Source organism: Odocoileus virginianus, chromosome 7 (assembly GCF_023699985.2).
Source record: "Odocoileus virginianus isolate 20LAN1187 ecotype Illinois chromosome 7, Ovbor_1.2, whole genome shotgun sequence".
Lineage (NCBI taxonomy): Eukaryota > Metazoa > Chordata > Mammalia > Artiodactyla > Cervidae > Odocoileus > Odocoileus virginianus.
In genome coordinates this window covers 32717748-32727592 of record NC_069680.1, presented here as the reverse complement: position 1 = coordinate 32727592, position 9845 = coordinate 32717748, and the positions used below count along the sequence as shown (strand labels likewise).

The following is a 9845-nucleotide window of genomic DNA, read 5'->3' as shown; positions in this document are numbered from 1 at the left end:
GCCAGCAGGGCAGGTCTGTGCTGGCGGCTGCTTTTAGCCTGCAGGTGTGGCTTCAGGGAAGAGGCTGCCGAGGGGGGGCCCTCCCCCTCCTCCCTCCCCACCCCCACCCCACCTCCCACACCCACCCCCCACCCCAACCAGCAACCCCCTCCCCACCCCCATAACCTCCATCCCACCCCCACCCTCACATACACCCACACACAGAACCCCTCCCCCACCCACAATCCACCTCCCCCTCCCCACCCCCCACTCCCCCACAGACAGCCCAACCCTCACACACCTACAGCATCCCCCACCCCACCCCATCCCCACCACCAAATCCCTCCCCCACCTCCCAGCCCCACTCCAAATCCCCTCCCTCACCTCTACCCCAGCCCCTTCCAACCAGCAAACCCCTCCCCACCCCCATAACCTCCACCCCACCCCCACCCTCACACACCCCCTCCCCCACCCCCTCCCCCACCCCGTTCCGATGCTCCAGCTAAACCTGGGGCTCTGGGAGGTGGGCCCCCATCTCCACTGCCCTGTGAGCAAGCGCCGGGAGCCTCCTGGCTGGGGCTGAGTGTCCAGTGAATGCCAGGTGGGTTGGTGACCCCTAGGAAGCCCCTGGGGACGGTGAAATGACAGAACTGAGCTGGTCGCCCAAAGACCCATGGAAACAAAGGTCCTGGCGTCTGGACTCCCCGGCTGGGCCCAGCAGGGGGCTGCGTCCAGGCTGCTGGGCCCACGGGGTCTCTCTTCGCTTGTCCTGTAGGCTGAGGCTTGGTGGTCCCTGGATTTGTGCCCGCGACAGTGGCTTCGAAAAGGTCCAGCCTCTGCCTGCAGCACAGCCCCTCTTGCTGAGAAGACCCTCAGTGGGGACTGGGTCCAGCCCCTCCCCAGACTGCCCTGTCCTGGGGGAGGGCAGAGTGGACAAGGCCAGGCTGGACGCTGACAAGGCACACAGGGCGCCGGTGACCACCGGGCCGGAGGCTCCCACCTCGGGCAGCAAAGTTCAGGCAAAGTGACATCTGAATTCCTGATTAACAATACACCACTCCAGCATAAACCCGTCTCCTTTATCTGAACTTCACACTGAACCAAGCATCTGTATTTCATCTGGCGTTCCTCTCCCAAGGCCCTCCCTGCCCTCGGCCCCGCCCAACACTGAGCCTCGCAGTATCTCTCCACGCTGAGCCCCAGGAACCAGACCCAGGGCGGAGAGGGATGGGGAGACCCAGGGAGGTGGGAGGGGGCCTCTGCGGGGGACGCAGGGAGGTGGGGGGCGTCTGCAGGGGATGCAGGGAGGTGGGGGGCGTCTGCGGGCCCTGCCAGGAAGGCCCCGCCCCAGCGTCACGGCAGAGCCCCTGCTGGCCAGGATGCCCCAGGGCACAGAACCAGCCGAGTGCGTGGCCGCGGGGTGGAGTGCATGGAGGAGAGCTCTGTTTTAAGGAGCTCCAGACACTGCGAGGCCCGCAGGGCTGGAATCTGCAGGGCTGGCTGGCAGCGGGCAGACCCCAGGAAGGGCTCTGTCTTCCCAAGGGGAAGGGCGACCTTGTCCTCTTGTATCCTGCAATGGGTTGGGGATTGGATGGGGCCCACCGCAGGTTGGAGGGTGCAAAATACAGAAGAGGTAAGCGCTGGCCTCTGTCCCCAGTTCCTGCTGTGGACCTACTTAATCCCTTGTAATTTCCTGGGTGACAAGAGTGTCATTTGTCCTAATGAGGTGAGTCTGGGTGGGCTCCTGGGTGGGAGCTGGTCACCAGAAAGACCAAGCCATGGTTAGGAGCTAGAACTGTCCTCTGGACCCCACGCCCACCCTCCAGCCCTCCTCCAGGACGGGGACTGACAATGCTCAGTCACTCCAATGTGATGAAGCCTCAGTAGAAATCTCTAAGGTACGGGCTTTAGAGTCCAGATGGGTGGACACCTCCACATACCGAGCAGGGACACACCCCGCTCCATGGGGACAGACGCTCCTGCGTGTGGGACTCCCCCAGACCTCCCCCCAAACACCACTGCCTCTGGCTGTCCATCGCGCCCTTCATGCCGTGACACACTCGTGGGCCAAAGCGAGCACTCCCCCGGGTTCTGCCCGCCAGTCCCAGTCAGTCGCTCAATCCTGTCCGACTCTCTGCGACCCCATGGCCTCCCTGTCCATTACCAACTCCCGAAGTTTGCTCAAACTCATGTCCATCAAGTCGGTGATGCCATCCAACCATCTCATCCTCTGTCACCCCCTTCTCCTCCCGCCTTCAGTCTTTCCCAGCATCAGGGTCTTTTCCAATGAGTCAGTTCTTCGCATCAGGTGGCCAAAGTATTGGAACTTCAGCTTCAGCATCCATCCTTCCAATGAATATTCAGGACTGATTTCCTTCAGGATGGACTGGTTGTAGCCCCTTGCAGTCCAAGGGACTCTCAAGAATCTTCTCCAACACCACAGTTCAAAAGCATCAATTCTTCGGCGCTCAGCTTTCTCTATGGTCCTACTCTCTAGCAAATAGTTAAATCTGGGGAGAGGGTCAAGGGAACCCTTGATTTATAGCCACAATGGGCAGATGCTGTGGGTAACCTGGGGACCTGGTACTTGGGGCTGAAGTGGGGGACAGTCTCTTGGGACTGAGCCCTCACCGCATAGGGTCTGCACAAACCAGCCAGTGTCAGAATCCGATCGAACTGCAGGATGCCGGCAGGTGTCTGATGCAGGACGCGCTCTGCGTGAGAGGAGACGCGGGGGCTGCGGCTTTCAGTGGAGCGCAGCCTCCTCCCTGGCTGCCGCATCTGCGCTGGCGCTTGACCGCCCGCGCTCCAGCGGGGCCACGCGCTGAGCCCTGACCGGCCCTGACCGGCCCTGGCTGGCTGCTGGGGGCCTGCGCTTGAGCCGGGACGGACCAGGGCCCCCTCCCAGCTTGCTCAGAGCACCCACAGCCAGGGCCCGACCACCCACCTGCCCCACCCCGTGCGGGCTCCCAGCCTCGGGCCCGAGTCCTGCAGGCCCTCCGCCACCTGGCTTTGTGGCTCTGCTGCGTCCCAGGGGCTAAATTAACTTGAACGCAGGCCAAGCGCTGTGCCCCACCGACCCCCACCCCCATGCTGGCAGAGAACTGGCTGTGCTGTGGCTTCTGGAGCCCAAGAGGACTCGTGCTAAATCAGACTCGAGAACAATTACGTAAGGAGCTGCACCGCCCTCTCGCCCAGACGGAGCTGGCAGTGAGCGGGAGGCAAGCCTGCCGTCGCCTCCGGGGCCCAGAGTCCTCCATGAGGCCGGGATGGGAGGACCACTCCCCCTGGGCCCCGGGCAGGGGTGAGGGGCTGCAGAGAGGGGGCGGCCGCAGGGGTCTCCCAGTCGGTCTGCTGCCGGCGGCCTCCTGCTTGTCCTCGCCCAATCCCGGCTCAAAGGGGGAAATGTGCTGGTTTAAAATGCTGACTGGAAAGCCGGCGTGTTTAATTCTTGTAGGCAGACAGATTCCAATTAGCAAAGAGGAAAATCCATATATTGGGGCCCTCAGGGACTGGGCCGTACCGTGAGAGCTGAGCAGTGGGGGTGGGGTGCAGGGGTGGGTTGCAGGGGTGGGGAGCCCGCTGGACAGAGGCAGGCCCAAAGGAGAGAGGCTGCCTGGGCCCCCACCGGCCGGGACCCCTCTGCCCTGCTCGGCTCTCTCCACCCCACAGCCCTTCTCTCTGGGGGTGGACTCAGGGCCGTGGCCACACCTCTGCTGTCCGGGGGGCTCCCTGGGGCCACTGTCTCTGTGCACCCAGCACAGGGGACCCCTCAGAGCACCCCAGCCCTGGCCTTGGGGCTGATCCCTATCCTTGGGGGTCTAGGACCTCTGGGGGGCCGCTGGCTGGGGCTGGGCCTGGCAGGGCCTCCCTGCTCTGCCCCATCCACACGCCCAGGGGATGGGGGCTCTTGCTGGGCTGCTTCCTGGAGTAGGGAGTGGGAGCAGAGGCCACGGGTACTTGCTTTAGTGACCACGGGAGCTAGGCCCAGCACCCCCTCAACACCGCCCACCTGGGTAGACCTCAGGATGGGGGTGACGGGGCACCTGGGGCCACCCGCGTTCACTCCTGGGCTGGGTGAGCCCCTGTCAGCCGCCCCACGCTGCTCACCCCCAGGGAGGCCCCCAGTTCTGCCCCAGCCCACGCTCACAGCTGCCCGGGCAGCCCCACCCACAGACGCCCCAGACCCTGCCCCCCACCCCCAGGCCCAGGCCATGCTCCTCCAGGGCCCGGATGCCCACACCTCGGCCTGACTCACCTCCACCCGCACGTTCTCGTGCAGGACCACGTCTGGGCAGGATTGAGAGGACCCCCCCCCCGTCCCCACACTCTGGCTGAGCCAATCTGCCCCTCCTTAGAGCCAGCCTCACTGAGCTACCTCCCACCACTGCTTCAGCGGCAGCCTGAAGCCTGCCTCCTCCAGGAAGTCCCTGCGATTCCCAGAGAGGGCTGATTCCTGCCTCCCAAGGCACTTCCCCCGAAGTCCCGCGCTCAGAGAAGCATGTCTGGGGCTGACAGCCGAGGAGCCAGCGGCCACCCCAGGTGCCCTGCGCTCTCCAGGGGCCTAGGGCCCCAGGGGCTGGAGGGGTGGTCGGAGGAAGGAATGAATGAATTAATGAGGTTCAGGCTCTGAGGCCTCAGGGCCTCCGGGTTTCCGAGCAACGCTGTGCCCTGCCTGGAGCCCCAGGGAGGGGTGGTGGGTTCCCTGTGAGGAGACACCCGCTCCTCTGGGGGCCCCCAAGGGTAGGCAGACTGGGAGTCACTGACCTCTCTGCACAATCTCGGGGCCGAAAGGACCCCCAGGGGCAGCTGTGCCCAGCTCTGCCTGTGGTGGCCCCAGGAGCTGGGCTCTCCAGGCCCTGAGCGTGCGACCTCAACCAGCCATGGGCCAGGGGAGGCTGGGCAGGGACGGGGCAGGGAGTGGCCGGCGGGAAGCTGCGGGCAGGGGGCTTCCAGGACCACTCGGGTCCGCAGGTGCCTTCCACCTCCTTCTGACAAGCAGCTCGGTCCTCGCCCACCCCCCAAGCTTCTCTCCTCCAGCCACCCCGCCACAGAGGGCCACTCTCTCGGGCCAGGCGGGACGGCCCTGCTGCCCTTTCCAACAGGCGAGGGTGGGGGGCCCGAGGCCTCTGCCGGTCAGGTGGGGAGGGGGTGGGCCTGATGCTGGTGCCTGAGGCTGCTGCCTGAACCCCAGGCCCGAAGAGACGCAGCCACGACTCACACCCACATTCAGACACCCCGAGACACCCCCGCAGAGCCGGGATGCTCGGATGTTCCACGGGGACCCACCATCACACAGGCTCATGCAGACACCCCACACAGACCTGCACACACACAACACAACATCCAGGCTCACACTCTGCAGGGACACACCTGCCCTGAGGAGGGGATCAGGGCAGGCCCCGGTCGCCCGCCGTGGGGAGGCCCGGGCGCCCACGCCCCTCCAGCCTGGGGTCCCCTGCCCGCACCAGACACGGCCCCGCCCCGCCCCCACAGGCCAGCGGCCCTGCAGCTGGCTGGCTGCGGTTTCCTAGGAAACGCTGTCACTGTCGCCGCATGCTCGGTCTCCAGGGCCTCCAGTGTGCGCCAGACAAGCCCCCAGAGCCCGCCTGGAACTTGGGCTGCAGGTGGGCACAGGTTGCTGGCAGGTGAGAAGCCCATGAGCGGAAGGGGCCTGGCGGGCAGGGGGCAGGCCCCGAGATCGCTGTGGGGAGGCCAGCCCAGCCCGCCAGGGACCCGGGAGCCCAAGGCCCTGGGCACTCACCCCCTCCCGCCCCGCCCCACCCAGGCCGCCCAGCCCACGTCCCCGCAGCAGAAGGTCTTCCCGAGGAGGCTGCTCTCCTGGAGACAGAGCACTGCTAGGAGCAAGCGGCTGACAGTCCAGTGGCCCAGCTGAAGGGGTAGGACAGGGACCATGGAGCTGGGGAGTCCCGGCTCGTCGTGGGTCTGACCTCCATGAGCAGGGCCCCTCTAGGGATGGAGGGTGGGGACTGGAGCCAGTTTCCAGGGCAGCGCTGGGACCAGATGAGGGACCACCTCCAAGACCCACGTTGGCAGTGGGCCCCCATCGGCCCCCACGCACCCTGGGGGTCCACATGCTGACGGAGGCCAGGCAGGGCAGGGTCGGGGGAAGGAGAGGCCCCAGTCCGGCCCGATGTGCAGAGGGCACCCTCCACACGTCTCTGAGGACATCAGGCTGCGGGTGAGACGCTGAATGTGGAGCCCACCCTCCGGGAGGAGGGCACCTGGTGGCCGAGGCCACCCTGCCATCGTACAGACACGCAGAAGCCCAGTAGGATCCACTCGGACCCCGGAAAGAACCCCTCACTCAGAAGACCCATCCCCTGGGGGCCTGGCTGGCTAGGACACCTGCTGACTGGCAAGTGGGACCACCTTTGCCAGGCCCGCCTTGAGGCAGGAGTGGGGGCAGGCGGGTGCTCAGAAGAGCCCCCAAGGAAAGCCTGGTGGGCCCCGGCTTCCCCCAGGGGCGCCTCCATCACAGCCTGCCCGCCAGCCCAGAGCCAGATGCCATGTGGATAGTGGCTGCCACCCCTAAGGAAGGGTGAGAGGCTGGGTGTCTGGCCCCTGGGGCACAGGTCACCCACCACACAAGTGGTAGCCTGACTGCGGGGGCCTGGGCAGGCCGGCCCAGTCCCCGACTCCCACAGCAGTGGAGGGACTTGGGGAGCCCGCTGCCTTGGCCCCCAGCCAGTCCCGGGGCAGTGGGTGGAGGCCCTGAGCACCCGGGGATGCTGCCCACAGGGCCACCATGCTCGAAAGGCTGCCGTCTGGAGGCTCGTCTGTCCCGCCCAATGGACTCCTCCCAGAAGCCCCGAAGGCGCCGCCGCCTGACCCCCGCGCCGGCATGTCCATCCCCACAGCCCACGTGCCCAGGCCCGGCCACGCCTGCCCTGAGCTGGCATGGCCCCATTTATCCGGGTGCCTGGCGCTCCAGGAGTCGCAGTGACAGGGCGCTCTGGGGCAGGGCCCCTGGGGGCGGCTCAGGGCCCTGCGCCCCCCCCCAGCTCCGGCAGCAGCTCTCCAATCCCGCGGCTGGGTGCCTGAGGTGTGGCGGGGCGCTACTCAAGCTCTCTCCTGCCAAGCCTGATCGACTTCTCCTAATTAACCCATTTTCTGTCAACGCAAGATAATTGAATTTGCCGGGAGCCAGCTATGCAAACAGAGAAACGTGAGACCCACTTGGCTACTTGTCGAGATGGTGATTCCAAAAGCAACAGAGATTTGGTTCTGAAAGCACATTTTCTATTCCCACTGGCCCGTGTTCTCGGGGTTCACCAGCTTCTGCTGTTTTTCCAGGGGCAGGGATCCTCAGTCCAGGGGTCTGTGAACTTGGACAGGAGCAAATGACATCTTCAGTCTTGCTGACCTCTGACCGGAGCTCGGAGGCCCTTCTCCAGGAGCGTCTGTCCTTGGTGCCCCGGGCTCTGTCTCCACCAGGAAACCCGAGGCTCCACCCTCACCCCCTCCTGAACCTCTGTACCGTCGGCTCCCACTTCCTCACCCAGGTCAGCAGGGGGCCCGGGCATCACTTTAATATTTTGATAATTATTTCAAAATAACTGGTTTCCTTTGTAATCCTATGTGTCTTTCAGGTCAGTTCAGTTCAGTCACTCAGTCGTGTCTGACTCTTTGAGACCCCATGGACTGCAGGCCTCCCTATCCATCACCATCTCTCGGAGCTTGCTCAAACTCATGTCCACCAAGTCGGTGATGTCATCTCATCCTCTGTCACCCCTTCTTCTCCTGCCTTCAGTCTTTCCCAGCATCAGGGTCTTTTCCAATGAGTCAGTTCTTCGCTTCAGGTGGCCAAAGTATTGGAGTTTCAGCTTCAGCATCAGTCCTGTCATTGAATATTCAGGACTGACTTCCTTTAGGATGGACTGGTTGGACCTCCTTGCAGTCCAAGGGACTCTCAAGAGTCTTCTCCAACACCGCAATTCAAAAGCATGAATTTTTCGGTGTTCAACTTTCTTTATAGTCCAACTCTCACGTCCATACATGACTACTGGAAAAACCACAGCTTTGACTAGACGGGACCTTTGTTGGCAAAGTAATATCTCTGATTTTTAATATGCTGTCTAGGTTGGTCATGGCATCTGGTCTCATCACTTCATGGCAAATAGATGGGGAAACAATGGGAACAGTGAGAGACTTTATTTTCTTGGGCTCCAAAATCACTGGAGATGGTGACTGCAGCCATGAAATTAAAAGACACTTGCTCCTTGAAAGAAAAGCTATGACCAGCCTAGACAGCATCTGTCTTTACTCACTGAAAACATTAGTGAGCAGCGCAGCACACGGGATTTTTCCGGCGGTGGAATGAATGATTCTGTGTGTAATGTGAGCACATCACCTGCGTTTCCTCAGAACCCATGGACTCAAAGATGGAGGCCACCTGCACTATGGACTTGATTAATAATAATGTATCTAAGTTGGCTCACCAGTTGTAACAAATGTACCCCGCCCCCCCCCAGCCAGGTATGAGCAACAAGGTTGCGCAGTGGGGGGATGGGCCTGCTCCTACCCTCTGCCCAATTTTTCTAGAAACTTCAAACTGCTCTAAAACACAAAGCATATTATTATTATTTTATTGCACTGTGTAGCTTGTGGAGTCTTAATTCCCCAATCAGGGATTGAACCCTCACCCTCAGCAGTGAAAGCCTCGAATCCTAACCACTGGACCTCTAGGGAATTCCCTAAAGTCTATCAATTTTTAAAAGTTTATTAAATATGAAAAGTTATCCCCAGGTTACCACCGGGGCCCCCTTAGAGCCTCGGAACCTGAGGAAAGCATTCCTGGTTCAGGCTCAGGCCTCCCCTCACAGCTGGCCTCCTGGGGACCACTGCCGAACTGAGCTCCATGGTCAGGGATGGTTTCAGATGGTGGGCACCTTGGCGGTGGCCTGCAAGAAGGAATGATCATGCTGAAAGTGCAATTCTGTGTCGACACGGCTGATGCACGTGCACGCACGCCTGCGTTCACGGCCCTCCCTCACCAGGCCTCACCCAGTGCTTCCATTCCCAGCTTTGCAGACAGATCTGAATTCTTATGCAGCTCTTTCTGCTCTGAAGGCACTTGTGGCTTAATCTCAGCCAGAACATTCAAAGGAATTAAACCCAAAAGGTCATTTCTGAAAAGAGAGTATTTGAATGTCTGCATCAGTGTATCATGTCTGCCTATGTTCTAGAAGCTTCTCTGGTGAGTGGAACAGCATCCACCCCCAGGAAATACTAACCCAACCACGGACACCTAGAGGAAGAGAGATACCTTCTTGTGAAAGATCGTCCCTGTAGCCTCTTTAGATGCAGAGTTCCAGCAGGAATTTTTTCTGTTTTAAAATTTCAAAGCCAAATTTAGTTATTGTTAAACTGGATCTAAACGACTTAGTCTGCTTGAGAGCTAATGTGTTTGAACCCAGAACTTAACACATGAAATACCTCAGGGGAAAACGCATAGTATGTGACCCAGAAAGCAAGGGTTCCTCCAGGGCTGAGCGCAGAGTGATGGCTGTTTGCAGGAAAGGTCTCCAGTGAGCGGAGCGTCGCTGCGTGGAATAACCACATGGCACCTTCACAACCCTTTTCTATCGCGAGGAAGGGTCCTGCGCAGAAACTAAGCTGCCATAGGAGATCCCGGGCCAGGGGCGCACCCGTGTCCCGGCAAACACACTCGCAAGGTCCCTGAGAGTTTTATGCAACCCCTCAAAGTGCCAGTGAGGCATGGACGGGCCATCCAGGCAGGGGGCTCACCAGGAAGGCAGGTGCAATGAAAACCCAGTCAGAGAAAAGCGGTGCTGGTGGGGTGGACCCCCCTTGCGCCTGCAGGGTCACCCCTGCTCGGGCAG

The 9845-nt window shown here is 61.6% G+C and overlaps 1 long non-coding RNA gene across 1 annotated transcript; it reads right to left on the bottom strand.

The window, feature by feature from the left end:
- Positions 1–8442: 8442 nt before the first annotated feature.
- LOC110144688 (uncharacterized) lies at positions 8443–9602 on the bottom strand. Its single transcript, XR_002315949.2, has 3 exons — positions 9439–9602; positions 9269–9329; positions 8443–8903 (listed from the first exon to the last, which is right to left on the bottom strand). It is a non-coding gene; the product is annotated as an uncharacterized lncRNA (long non-coding RNA).
- Positions 9603–9845: the final 243 nt, after the last annotated feature.